This window comes from Falco punctatus (genome assembly GCF_963210335.1).
Source record: "Falco punctatus genome assembly, chromosome: 5".
Classification (NCBI taxonomy): Eukaryota; Metazoa; Chordata; class Aves; order Falconiformes; family Falconidae; genus Falco; species Falco punctatus.
In genome coordinates, this window is record NC_137584.1 from 24,441,105 (window position 1) to 24,455,034 (window position 13,930).

Consider the following 13,930-nt stretch of genomic DNA (forward strand, 5'->3'; position numbering starts at 1 on the left):
ACCTGGGACAGAAACAGGGAAGAAATGTTTATTCAGACCACAACATGAAGCAGTTCTGGGTAGTGAAACCTAACAGTACATATGGTTGTGATTTTTAGAAATTACTGTAATAGAGGCATAACTACTATTAATTTTAATGACTACTGTGTGGATAACTGGCTAGCTGAGAAAGTTCACATAAACATAGTCCAGCTGGCTGGACAAAAATGCACATCGCTTTCAGCTTATCTGAAGTAAAGCAAAAATACACCATCTTTGGCTGTTCTTGTTACACAGTAACGGGAAGATTTTGGTGGGAAAAGAATGTTGCAGGTGGGAACAGATAACTACAGAAGAGAAACTAGGGGCGGGCTTGATATTTAGTCAACTAACCAATAATGAGCTTAACTTTTGTAATATGTATGAGCTAATTATAACGAGGCATAAAAGGTGACTGTAAGGTACAATAAACGAAGTCTGCTGATCACTCATATTGAGTGACTGTGTCTTCCCTCTGTCGCGACCCTACTGGATGTCTTAATGATCCTAGAAATCTTTTAAAATCTTATATATCTTTTTCTGTTATGTCTGATGGTTCAAAACAAGGCCACAAATGTAACTTTTAAGAGTTTACAAGTAAGAAAGTGTCCTCAATTAAATTGTGTTCCTTTCCTTCTCCAGTTTTTAAAAGACATCAGTGTGATGAGATGTTTTAAGATTTGTTGTTTTAAGGGAAACTCTCCTATTTAACAACTTGAACACAAATGCCACAGAGGCTGTGAGAATCTCTGAAAAGGCAAAGTGTAGGCCTGCTGCCTGCAGCAGCAACATAAATGACAAATGGCTGATACCAACTAGCCAGCACAGATGCAGGTGCCTTCAAGTCTGTGACCAGATCAAGCCTTGTTCTAACATTACAGATGATTGAGGAAAAGATATCTGAACACAAGGAGCACCCACAGAAAAGCCAAAAGTACTCTCAGTGCTCTGTGGGCTAGAGCTGCAGTTCACATGAATTAGCACAACTCCATTGAACCCAGCAGAGCTACTCCAATTTACCCAGCAAAACAGCAGCAGTATGAAAATAGGAGTCAATAACTAGGAAGGCCATGGTATCCACAAGACCCACTAATAACCTGTGCTTGTAGGAAGGACACAATAGATACAGAAAGCAGTCCACATGTTCTCTTAAGGAGCATTCACACTGCCTGTCTTTGTGCTTAAGGCCAGTCTCCCTCTGTGATCAGCAGAGAGCAATGAGCTCCTCCAGAAGGCAATTCACATAACATAAGAGGTCTTCTACCCTAAACTGAACTCTGGAAGTGCATCCTCCTCTGTGTGGCTACACACAGATGTTACTGCAACCATCTTCCTGCCCTGAATTCCCAAATTTATATTCTGTGACTCCTTTCCCTGCTGGAGAGCACAGATGTTGTCAAAAGAAACAGTTGCCCAGCACAATTTCCTTAAACTCCCCAACTATTCACCATAATCCTTCAGAGCACTACTGCACAGTATTCAGCTAACAAAATTCCACAGAGTCAGCAATCTCCCTTTATCCTTACTGCCACAGATTTTAAGCCATATTAATAGATCTTTCCTACTTCTTTTATACCATACAAAAAGCCAAAGCAGACAACATTCACAGAAGGTTTCCTGAAAGACCTAAGTTTTACATTTGAAATACAAAATAAAAATGTAGTAGAAGAGCAAATGCAAGGTATGTGTGGGAAGGATAAAGAAGAGGGGACTATTAAAAGGTCTGCAGAAGTCTGAATGAGTATGTGAATTTACTAATGCTAATTCAAACAGAACTGCTTTAAGTTTACCCCAGTGCAACTGGGATGGGATACAGTGGTTGTCAGCAAATTTGTGATCAGAATGTTACAGGCTCCTTTGGATGACATAGAAAAGAGAAAGGGGACAGTGAGGAGATAATTCAAAATGAATTATGGGATAAACCATGTTGGCTGCAGTTGAAAAGAAAATAAATGGTCTGGTCAATTGAAAGCTATAAAGTAAAAGGACTTATGCTTATTCCTATTAAAAATTTATTCAGGTGAAAAATCTGCTTATTTTTCTCAAACATAAAAGAAGCTGTTTCAGACGAATCACTATTGGCAGTGGTGCATATTGTAAATACTTACCTGTTTAGTTATTAATTCCATGGGTAGCAAGAGGAATGTGCTAGCCTATTTAAAATGACAAGAGTTTGGAGAATGAAAGCATCTTAAGAATACAAGACAAAGGAAATATTTTTCTTTCTTTCTTTTTTTTTTTAAATAGTGGCACTATCGCAGTTCCCACTAAAATTACCATACTCTTAAAACCAACCCTACCTCCCTAATTCTGCAGGAAAGAGGCAATTATTGGTTACAAAAATACTCCTGAACACTCATACTTTCTGTAATCAATTGATTTGATAATATTTTGTCAATGCCCTTTTTTTTCAAACTCTTACTCAAAATTTTTCTGCTTTTGTTTCTGTTTCATATAAATCAAAATATTTTTTCCCCAAAACAAATAGCCAAATACATGAACCTGTAAATTTCCAGTAATAAGTCTCTCAAGCAAGTTTTAATTACTTCTCCCAACCTACAAATATAAACTACCTTAGAACAGAGCTGGATAAAGAGCTGCTCCCTGTGTCATTGTGTATATATTCATGTTTTCAGTTAAAATCACGAGAACTATGTGTTGGTCTTTACTCTGAGCATTAATTAAAAGAAATTCTTCATAGCAAGCCACCCAAGGAATACCTTTCTGTTGTCCTTGATGGTCTCAAGGCCAGTATTACCAAGCAGGTTCTCTATTCACCCATGCGATTCATTTCATATGAACATTTCTCATTGCTCCTTTACAAAACACAACTTTCACACATCACTAAAGATTTTTCTCTGCTTTTATGTATTATATCAAAACTTCATACTTAGATTTTAGTAAGAGACTGTTCCAAATTACTGCAAAGCATGATTTTGCATACTTGTTTAAGACTGTATGCCAGCCTTCACTTCAGATCTTGTAAGGGATGTTCAAAGTCGATCTCTAAGGTATAGAGAAATGAATTTACTTCCAATTTCTACCTTCCACTCTTGTATGATGCTCTGAGTTTATGAAACTCAAACACTTTTTCAGGCAGGTATTCATGTACTTTTTTTCTTACAGAAAGAACACTTGCAACACCAAAAGAAGCCCTTAATACTGAAAGTAGGTATAATTAAAGCAGTAAGAAGAGCAAGTTTTTCTTACAGAAAAAACCCTCAGAGTCAGATACAACAGAAAAAAAAACCCAAACTCCAGCATGTCGATATGTAGATATATTGCTTCTTGGTAAATGAAATCTTTTCTGGGACCTTTACCTTCAGAATTTCAATATTCTAGTAGCTCTTCATCAATAATTCAGAGTAAGTTGATTGGCTACCACAATTAAAAGAAGTCTCAAGTTACACTTAGCAGATGTTGGATTTCTCTTCAATTCCACTATTTCTTACAATTTGTCAGAAAATATTCTCACTGGGTGAAGCTGAGTAAACAGTTAAGTAAATATTGTTTAGACAAATAATTCTGAACATATATTTTCCTTTAAAAAAAAAAAAAAAAGTGTCCTTTGAAACCTGTGGGTCTTTTCTATTTTTAATGTTTTTGAGATAATGAGACCTTACTTTCTATGTCAGTCACCAAGCAAAGATATGAAGTATCTCTCTACTTGTAAATATTAATATTCACATGACTGGTAAAGAAAATTCTCAGATTCTCTAAGGCATTACCTAAATGTATGAATTTCAGCTTCACAACCCTAAGCTGAATATTTGCCATCACACCATCCCTAATCTTCCTGCTGATGCACAGTATGAATTTCAACCAGTTTTCATTGGCTTTGCCTGTTTTGTTTATTTTTTTAATCTTTCTAATCTGCAGGTTTTGAAGTCTTATTGACATACTCTGGTGTGTGCAGGAGCCTAAACTTGAATCACCCATCCAGAACAGATGACATGGGCTGCCACAATAGGTCAGTGTTAACCTTCTAGACTGAAAGAGTCACAGCTTTGAAAGTCATATTTCTTGGATAGCAGTACGATAATAACAAAGGAAAAGTACTAAATACCTTCCTCCCTCTCCCACAGTTTTTGATCATTCATAAACAAGAGACCACCCTGGTGTGTTATTTCTTTTTGCTTTACAGTTGACTGCCTCGTGCATCTTATGTTCTTGAAAAGAACAGGTCTTTTACGAGTTCTCAGAGATCTCATAAAACCACTGAGCTTGCAAAGGAGCAATGTCACTTTTCCTAACTTTCTGGAAACAGATGCTTTTGCAACTAAAAGCAAAGTCCTGAGCTTTTCTGTCTCACAGTTATCTTAATTTTTGCAGCACTTGAAAGAACTCACCTAAAATAGGCTTTAGCTATTTAGAAGTCACACTCATAACCTAAACTAAGCTGTGAGGGGTGTCTTTCAAGAACAAAGACACTTTTTTTTTTTTTTTTTTTTTTGGGTGTGTGTGTGTGATATTAATTGCCCACCAGAGGAACCTATTTCTAAAGCGAACGTAGGAGGTATGATTAAGTATCACTAAGTTAGACAACATGCTTAACTTAGATGCCAAAGTTTTAATCTCGCCAGCATCCCAATAACACTGTGTATACTGAATATTAAATACTGTCTTTGAAGCTTTATTTTCTATAGCACAAGAGAGCTGTCCAACATAGATGTGTCTCAGAAGGAATTTCTAAAATCCAGACTCTGAGATAGCACTATCTCATCAAAACCTTTTAGTGCTTTGAAAGCAGCACAACGAAGCCACCAAACTGAGTTTGATCAGAAACTCAAAAGTAATATAGGGAGACTTGAAGAGGAACTAAGTGTACGATATCTACTAAGCGAAAACTGAAGCCTGCTGCCTTCTCATGAGGCCAGGAAATGCACGAAGGGTGGGCAGTACTATAACTGCCTTGATGATACTCACAGAGAGTTAACTACACAGAGAATTAATTAATGAATGCTAGAGTTGTCCTCCACTCAAAGTGAATCTTTCTGCTGGCATAGCTACTGCAGTATGTTTGGGGAACTCCACTTCTGTTTTCCTGGTGAAACGAGCTCAATTTCTTTTCATTTTAAATTACCAGGCTCAAACTGAACTGTGATGAGAATTTCACAAATATCTGTTTTGAATACATTTCTCAATGTCGTTTTAGGGGAATTTTGCTTAAAATAGATGCATTTGTTTATATACAAGTCTATAAATAAAATATTTAAATACAAGTAGTTACCAGGCTGAATAGCCTGGGCTGTAGACACACAAATACTTTGTGATTGATAGTGCTTACTAATGACAATAGATGGCAAATGGGGATTTAGACATGCAGCTCTTGTTATTGTCACTGAGAAATGTATATCGAATTCTAAGACACTGTGCTGAAGGATAATCTCCGAGAATCAGGCTTTCTCTCTCCAGAATTGGTTTATGATAGAATTGACTTTCATACCTAGCTCAAACAAAAAAGTCTACTTGCCAATGAGAAAAATTGCATTAAAATGATTAACAGTGTCACTCAGGTTGATTTGATTACATTTTTTATGTAGCTTTTTCTAGTGGTCATTTTTACTTTTAATTTCTGTTTTTCCACTACACCCCCTGGCCTTCTGTTGTATTTTGACTTTACAATGGATGTTCTTACCATCCTGTTGTAGATTAACCCTGGCCAACAACTAAGCCCCACATAGCCACTAACTCACCCACCGCACAGTGGGATGGGGAAGAGGATCAAAAGAGTAAAACTGAGAAACCTCATAGGTTGAGATACAGACAGTTTATTAGGTAAAGAAAAAGCCGCGCATGCAAGCAAAGCAAAACAAGGAATTCATTAACTACTTCCCACGGGCAGGCAGGTGTTCAGCTGTCCCCAGGAAAGCAGGGCTCCATCATGTGTAATGGTTACTTTGGATGAAAAACATTATCACTCCAAACGTGTCCCATCCCTTCCTACTTCCCCCAGATCTATATGCTGAGCATGATGTCATATGGTCTAGGATATCCCTTGGGTCAGTTGGGGTCGGCTGTCCCAGCTATGCCCCCTCCCAGCTCCTTGTGCACCCCCAACCTGCTCATTGGTGGGGTGGGGTGAGAAGTAGAAAAGTCCTTGGCTCTGTGCAAGCGCTGCTCAGCAGTAATGAACACATCCCTGAGTTATCAACACTGTTTTCAGCACAAAATCAAAACAGTCCCATGTTGGCTACTGTAAAGAAAATTACTCTACCCTAGCCAAACCCAGCACACATTCATTTAAGTACAACAGATAATACACCCCAAAAAATTATTCTTTCATAGCACCTGTCTTTCTGAAAACTATGTTTTGGGAAAAGTTCAGAGAAGGGCAGGAAAGACTTTTAGGAAGTTTAAGTAACAGATCTGACAAGGAATGATGGAATAGAGGCGATGTGCACAAAAGCCAAGAGTATTTCATGAAAATTTGAAGATGTAACTGACCAGATAATAAAAGAAGCATTTAAAGTATTTGACAGTGATGAGTCACATGAGGTTTTGATAGGCAATAAATTAGATAATTTCATGAGGTTTTTATTTATATGTTGGAAGTTACAAAAATAGATAGATAACAGAATCAACAGACTCAAAAAGTCTAGATGCCATTAGTGTAAATGTGTAACCTTCTCTGCTTTGAATTTCTTCCATGTTTGAGACCCATAATAGACTGCTAATACATTATTTACAGCTACCACATTACCTGCAAAATCCTGATACTTTTATAGTGTTATCAGAAATCTTAGGCCTGTTGGCAGTGAACTAAATTTCTCATTTTCTGTACCCTTTTTTTGTCTTTGACATCATATGCCTCTTCTTTTCGAATACTGCAACTTTTCTGGTTTTCTTAGATGTCTGATTTTTAAGTCTATTCATAAATTAAATGTAGAAAAACATATCAATAATGGAAATATAATTTCTTATTGCTAAATTTTAAATAGCTACATAGGTAGGTTGATATTAAATGTAAAATTAACAATAATATTTTTACTCAAAGTGTGATTTCAGCTGGATATCAATACGATAAAAGTTGTTTTAAGAAAATATTAGTTGTAAAGCAAATGAAAGAAAATATTACACATGGTATACTTTAAGAAAAAATATTTCATGACTTTTTAAATGTAGAAGAGTTCGGTTACACAAATATAACATGGAAACCAGCCAAGGCTCCTTCTGAGCTAGTCCTTTCAGCAAAGGCCTGTTTTCAAAGGTTGGCACTTGATTCTCTTCTCATCCCAGAGCTTCTTCAAGCTGCTTGTGGAATGATAGATTAATATTATAGGACTCTCTTGTAAACATCAAAAGCTAAAAATGTTTGTGTTGTAAAACATGTAGGGATTGTCTTTGGTATAAATATTACCATTGATTCAGTACATTTCAGTGACTGCAGCCTTTATGTGTACAAACTCCACCAGAAAAGAAAAAAAAAGTGGACAAATCTGAAAGCAGGGTAAGAAGATAAATTAATTTCATTAAGGTTATAAAAGCCAATTAAATTTAATTTGAGATAATTATAGGCAAAAAATTTTAGCATGCTGTAGAACTGATTCATCAAGTACAAGCAACACAAAACTGAGTTTAGACGAAAAGTTAGTGCAGTAACTGAAAAAATTAATTCAAAGTAACCACAAAATATACATATTAGGGTCCTGAGTGCACCACAAGCCCTGACCATCCCTTATGCCCTTTCGTAGTGTCCTCCCACCCTGCCCACAACCCAGGCCCTCGTTGCGGCCCCCAGGGTCACCAGCACCTGCCCCAGTGATGCTGCAGCAAGGAGGGTCTCCAGCTCCCCATAGCTTGGCCCTGCCTAGCCATGAGCCCTACTGGGCTGGGCCCACCCACGGGCCAAGAACCCGGCCTGGCCTCAGCCTAGGCCTATCACTGTCCCCAGGGATGTGCCCAGGGCATGGGCATGGGGCTCCCTTGATTCCCCCAGGGTCGTGCCCTGGCTGCCAGTCCCTGCCCTGCTGCCCTGGGGAGCCTCCATTGCCCCCAGCACAATGACCTTGAGGATCTGCCAAACTGCACTGCTCCCTGAAAATACACATAGGGAGAAAACTGCAGTATAAAACTTTAGAACCAAATAATGTGGGTGCAAGGAGTTCATTCTCCTGCATAACGGCCTTACATTTGCATGTGTTCCTTAGCATCGTTCACCCAGTGAGTGATGAGAGCATGTGGCAGAAATAAATAAAGCCTTTCCACCACAGTCACATGCTGTTGCCAAAGTACACACAAACTCTCTCATCATCCATAATTTCTTATAATTTCAACCTACAGTTGTCAGCACAGTAGTAAACAGTTTCTCAGTTCATTTTACTAAGGATTCTGGGAATAAAAGAGATTGCTGACTTAAGTATTTGCATCTTTCAATAAGCCTTTGCATTTCTTCTGCTGTTAGAGGGTATGAATATGGGAAAAGGCCTTAAATTCTATGTTTAAAAGAGTGCAGTACAGTTTTACAATACAATTCAAATCTATTTTATTGTTTCATACAATAAAAATATAGCAATTTCAGAACACTTAATGATCAACTTGAGCTACAGAACTATTGTTCTTTATCACAAAGTTTTGATGAGTCAAGACCAAGGATTCATTAGTTGTTGGTATTCAAAGATGTCTATAACTATGACAATATAACTTTTTTCATTACAACAGTACTTGTGTTAACAAATTGCTGATGTTAGAAGCACTATCACGTGTTTCTAATCAGTATTTTCATACCCTTTAGTGCACCAAAGGACTTCTGCAGGTTGCTTGTCAAGGCTGGACCAGCACCACTGAAAATCTGCTCACACCAGAAACAGTGATAAATAGTCATCTACTATAATCATTTATTCCTGTGGGTGGACATCTGGGTGCTTTTCATCTAACCTATCTTTAGATATCTACTGCAGAGATACCTACTTGTGACCTTCCCCTCTATGATCCCTTCGTAATTACTAGAAAGAAATAGATACTCCAGGGCATGATTCATATGACCTACTTTAAGCATCTACTTTGGGAGGAGATGAATTACACCCTCGAGGTGTCAATCTATCCTTTGATTATAAAGTTTTAGATCACTAGCCACATATACAAGGAGATGTCTAGATTTGGCCAGATGAATCTCACCCTCAGCAACATGACTGAATAGGGTCTGAGGCAGGCAAGCTTTCTCTGAATGCAGCATAGAACTGGCAGTAGCAGAACTGTAAACCATCAATGACCTTGAGACATCCTGTTATTCTAGTCCAATGTAAGAAAGGGATGTTGGTATCTTTACAGTACTGACTGCATTTTAAACCTTTTCTGTCATATTAAAAAATGTATATGAGATTTATTGCAGAGTACAATCCATCTTTTTTCTTTGATCATATTTTCAAAAAAGCCGCACTCATAAATCATATAGATGTTGTATTATGTACTGGTTTAATATAGTAACTATTTTTATTCTTGCCAACTTATTTAAGTTTTTTCTTTGTAATGAGTGTTGCAAAGTTTTTTGATGTTGTTTATGGTGTCTTGTGGCTCTATATGTCATTTCACAGATCACAAACTTTTCACTGTCTAATACTCTGTTGAATGCAAAATACATTTTACTCTGTACAATTGCAGTTTGCACTGAGTATATATTACAACCAATTATTCCTCATTACAGTGTAGCTGTCTACTTATGTCAGACCTCATTACTGTGTCTTAAGAGTCTGAATTCTGGTACCCAGGAGTTTAAAATATTTGAATACAAAGTAAGAAGCCCACAGATCAATAATCTTTTGTTTATTTTTACTACACTATTTTCATTAGATTGATATTTTAAAAGAACTTGGCTCCAGGACCTTGACTTCCTTACTCTTGGGTAGCTGGATGCTAGTGTCGTGAAGTAAAGTATCATGTTTATTGAAATTGTATGCAATTAACTTGGTGTGTCAGGAAAAGCATTAATCAGATTAAGTCAAATGAGACTTATAGGTTAGAGAATAAGAACAAAAATAATCCTGATCATGTTTAAAAAATACTATTGTATGTCTTGCACTTTATTACTACATAAAATACTGCAGTAAAAAGTATCCAGGGAATTTACACTGAATTATTCTTGAAAAGTAGAGATCCAAATATCATGTAGGTGCTTATGTAACTAACAAGTTAGGGAACTGAGCTCAAAACTCCCTTTTATTCTAACTTACTTTGAGAGATTCTTGAGATCTCTGAGTCCCTGTTTTCAACACTCATGGTTTCAAAGCACCTCAAAGCCTGCTTCTAGTCATGCTGAAGAGTACCCTAGTCAGAGCACTGCTGTGCCATTAGTCAGCTAGGGGAGCACCCAGGCAAAGCGTAATATCTGTAGCCTCCTAAGAAGTCTGGTATACACAAAGGTGACATGCCTTCACCCAAATTCCCTGAAAGAGCTCTTCCAGAAGCTGTTCTCAGGGTATACATAGAAATATGTTGACACCTTTCCGATCTGTACAATATACACAGACTCAAAAACAGGACCAGAAGAGATAATGCTGGCTTTGAGCTTTTGCTATAGAATTAGTTAAAGCACTTAACCAAGAAGGAAAAGTTGTCTTCAAAGTGATCTTTAAACCCATGCTTCATATTCCAGGAAAGTGTCAGGTTTTACAGGTCAGGTCAAGCAGAAGGCACAGCATCTCTCCTGTTGAAACTGAGCTGTCCTGGTTTCAGCCTTAATTTTCTTCTTAGTAGCTGGTACAATGCTGTATTTTGGATTTAGTATGAGAATAATGTTGATAACACAGAGATGGTTTTAGTGGGTGCTGGGTAATGTTTACACTAAGTCAAGGACTTTTCAGTTTCTCAGGCCCTGCCAGCAAGAGTGCTGGATGGGCACAAGAGACTGGCAGGGACACGGGCAGGACAGGTGACCTGAACTAGCCAAAGGGATATTCCATACCATTGAACATCATGCTGAGTATATAAACTGGGGAGGTGTGCTGGGTCCTGTTGGTCGCTACTCAGGGACTGGCTGGGCATCAGTAAGCGGGTGGCAAGCAACTGTATTGTGCATCACTTCATTTTTTTCCTCCCTTCCCTTTGGATTTTATTCCTCTCCCATTCCCCCTCCTTTTTATTACAATTGTTATCGGTGGTTGTTGTTATTATTGTTGTTGCTGTTGTTATTATTATATTTTAATTATTAAATTGTTCTTACCCCAGCCCATGAGTTTTACCTTTTTCCTGATCCTCCTCCCCATCCCGCTGAGGAGGTGGCTGTGCGAGTGGCTGCATGGTATTTAGTAGCTGGCTGGGGTTAACCCACGCCATGAGCAAAACCACAAAATTCACAACGTGAGAGGAAAATCTGGCAAAAAAAGGATCTGGCTTTTATGGTCAAATAGGTATATTCTACTGTGACAAGAAGGGACTAGGGCTGGATTCATTAAGTATTCATTAGCTCAATAACACATAACACAAGGAAGCTTAGTTTATAACTTCATGTATTTTGATCACAACAGAAGTTACTTTAATGTTAGACACCACCCTTCATTTGTTAGATCAACATTTCTTTAGAAGCCTCCTTTTTATTTTCAGCTATGAAGTACATGTGACAGAAAGTTCCCTTGACACTGCTTTCTCTGCTGAAAGTTAAACTGTAATTTCAAAACCTGCTTACTGAATACACATCATACCCAAATGAAACCTCAGTGTGTAACTCCTAAGCATGATAAAATATAGCAGTGGTAAAAATAAGCAATGATAATGGCTTTACTATTCCTGAAATGCTATGCTGCCACAGAACCAGTGCTATGCAGATCCAGAACACCCTCTGTTCTGGGAAAGGAACTGTGATGGTGATGGTCTTTTTTTCAGTATAATCAAATTGACTGATTCCATAGCCCTATTTAATTAATTAACCCTCATTAATGTTTTTGTCCTAATTCCAGTTTATAATTTGAGAAAAGAAAGAGGAACTGAAATATTAAAATAACTATGGAATATATTCAGAAATTTTTATACCATGCAGCTTTAGTTTCACTTCTAAGTATCCAAAGATGACTTTTCACTTGGTTTTCCCTTTGCTCCTCTGTAACTTCAAATATCCAGTTGAAAATTCAGTTCTTTAATAAATCAAAGCATGCTGGCAATCTAGCCATGACTCAAAGGATTCTTAACGTGGTCAAATCTTCTTTAAGTTACCACACAAAACTGGTGCTGACAGACCTGTCTTATCTACATAGGTTAAGTATATCTGCTGATGGGTTTCCTAAAAGCACTTGAAGAAAATAATAAATATCTTAAAACATACTCCTTAACTAATCACCATGATACCAAAGTGCCTTGAATAGTCTAAAGAATTAACTATAATTTCACGACTAATTGTAATGAAAATTATCTTCTATATAATTTTCTTTTAATCTTCTATTTAACTTTTCTAAAGAATTACTTTAATCGGCTCTTTCATTTTTGTTTCTTAATTTATCGTGCTGTTGAGGTTTTTTACTGTTACCATTTATAAAGACGAATGGTAAGATAGTTTTCAATTTAAATATAAATGTTTAATAGATTAATCATTGTATTGATATGAATATTTACTTTTGGTTTACTGCTTTCTTCTGAATGCACACAGTAACTTAGTAAAATAATTGCTATATATCAATAAGTCATAATGAATAAGTAACATATTTTAATATAACACATTTATTAATACATGCAATTTTTCTAACATTCATTCCCCATATCACACTGAAAATAAGTTTGCATTAGTATATTTATCATTTCCAGGGGAACTCAGTGCAAGGATGCATATTTATATTTTAATTTCTAGCTATCTAGCTATATACTGCTACCAAGCTTACTACAAACCAGATTTTGTTTTGGCTTTCTGGATATTTTCTGCTTTGCTTAAATTTATAGATGTAGAAAAAGAAAGAGCTTGTTTCAATTACTGTTGGGGATAGCATATGGCTAGAAAACCAGACATTTATAGATACCAGAATATGCATTGAGCTAAAGCTACAGAAACTGTATTTTAAAAAAGTTTCAAAGGTTAAATTTAGTAATCACCTATGTTTATGTGTATGTGTGGGTGTATACACATATGTATGTACATGTGATACAAGTATTACATAGAGAGGTATAAGTTAAGGAAGAACATCATATGTGTGGAGATTTAAATGGAAGAATCTCAGTGCAGTTGCAGTGTATTGATTAGCTCTTTATTGATTGCTGCACTCTACCAGGGTGATCCTGTTCTACCTGCAGGAAAAACATTCCTCCACATTATTCGCTGGTGGAAGGGAACAGATTTTTACTTCATTATCTACCCTGTGAAAAAAAACACCCATGGATATAAAATATTAGCTCTTTACAAGTTGTTGCAACAAATTATTTCTTTCTAAAGCTCACAGTTTTAATATAAGATCATCAGCTCATGATGATATATGGCTAACAAAGTCAGACTAAGATGTCAAAAAATCACAGGCTGCGCCAAGCACAGGAGACTGATGCTGCCATCACTAAAACTACACTGATCACATGTAGCAGTTGCAAAGTGCTGGAACAGGGTCTTGTAACTTTTTGACCTTTGTTTTTGTCATAGCCAAAGGGATTTGTGGGAAGCTACCCCTTCCCTCTTGCTTATGACAGAAACTCTGTACATGTTTGTGGTGTAAAGTCCATCCCACCCTGAGGTACCTCGGCAAAATAGCAGCTAAAGGAAGCATCAGTTGTTTGTTGCAAAATACTAAAAATAGTGCTTTTAAGTGACAAAAGAAAAAGAAGCTGCAGAAGATAAGAGAAGAAACAAGCAGTGAATATATCATTCACACTGTACAGTCAAAAGTACATGCCTGTTAAGTAAAAAACTCTGAATGGAAAACAAGGATGAAATTATGTATTGTATTACTGTCACTCAGCTGGATATTGTACACCTATGAGTATTAACACATATCTGACTTCTTGATGT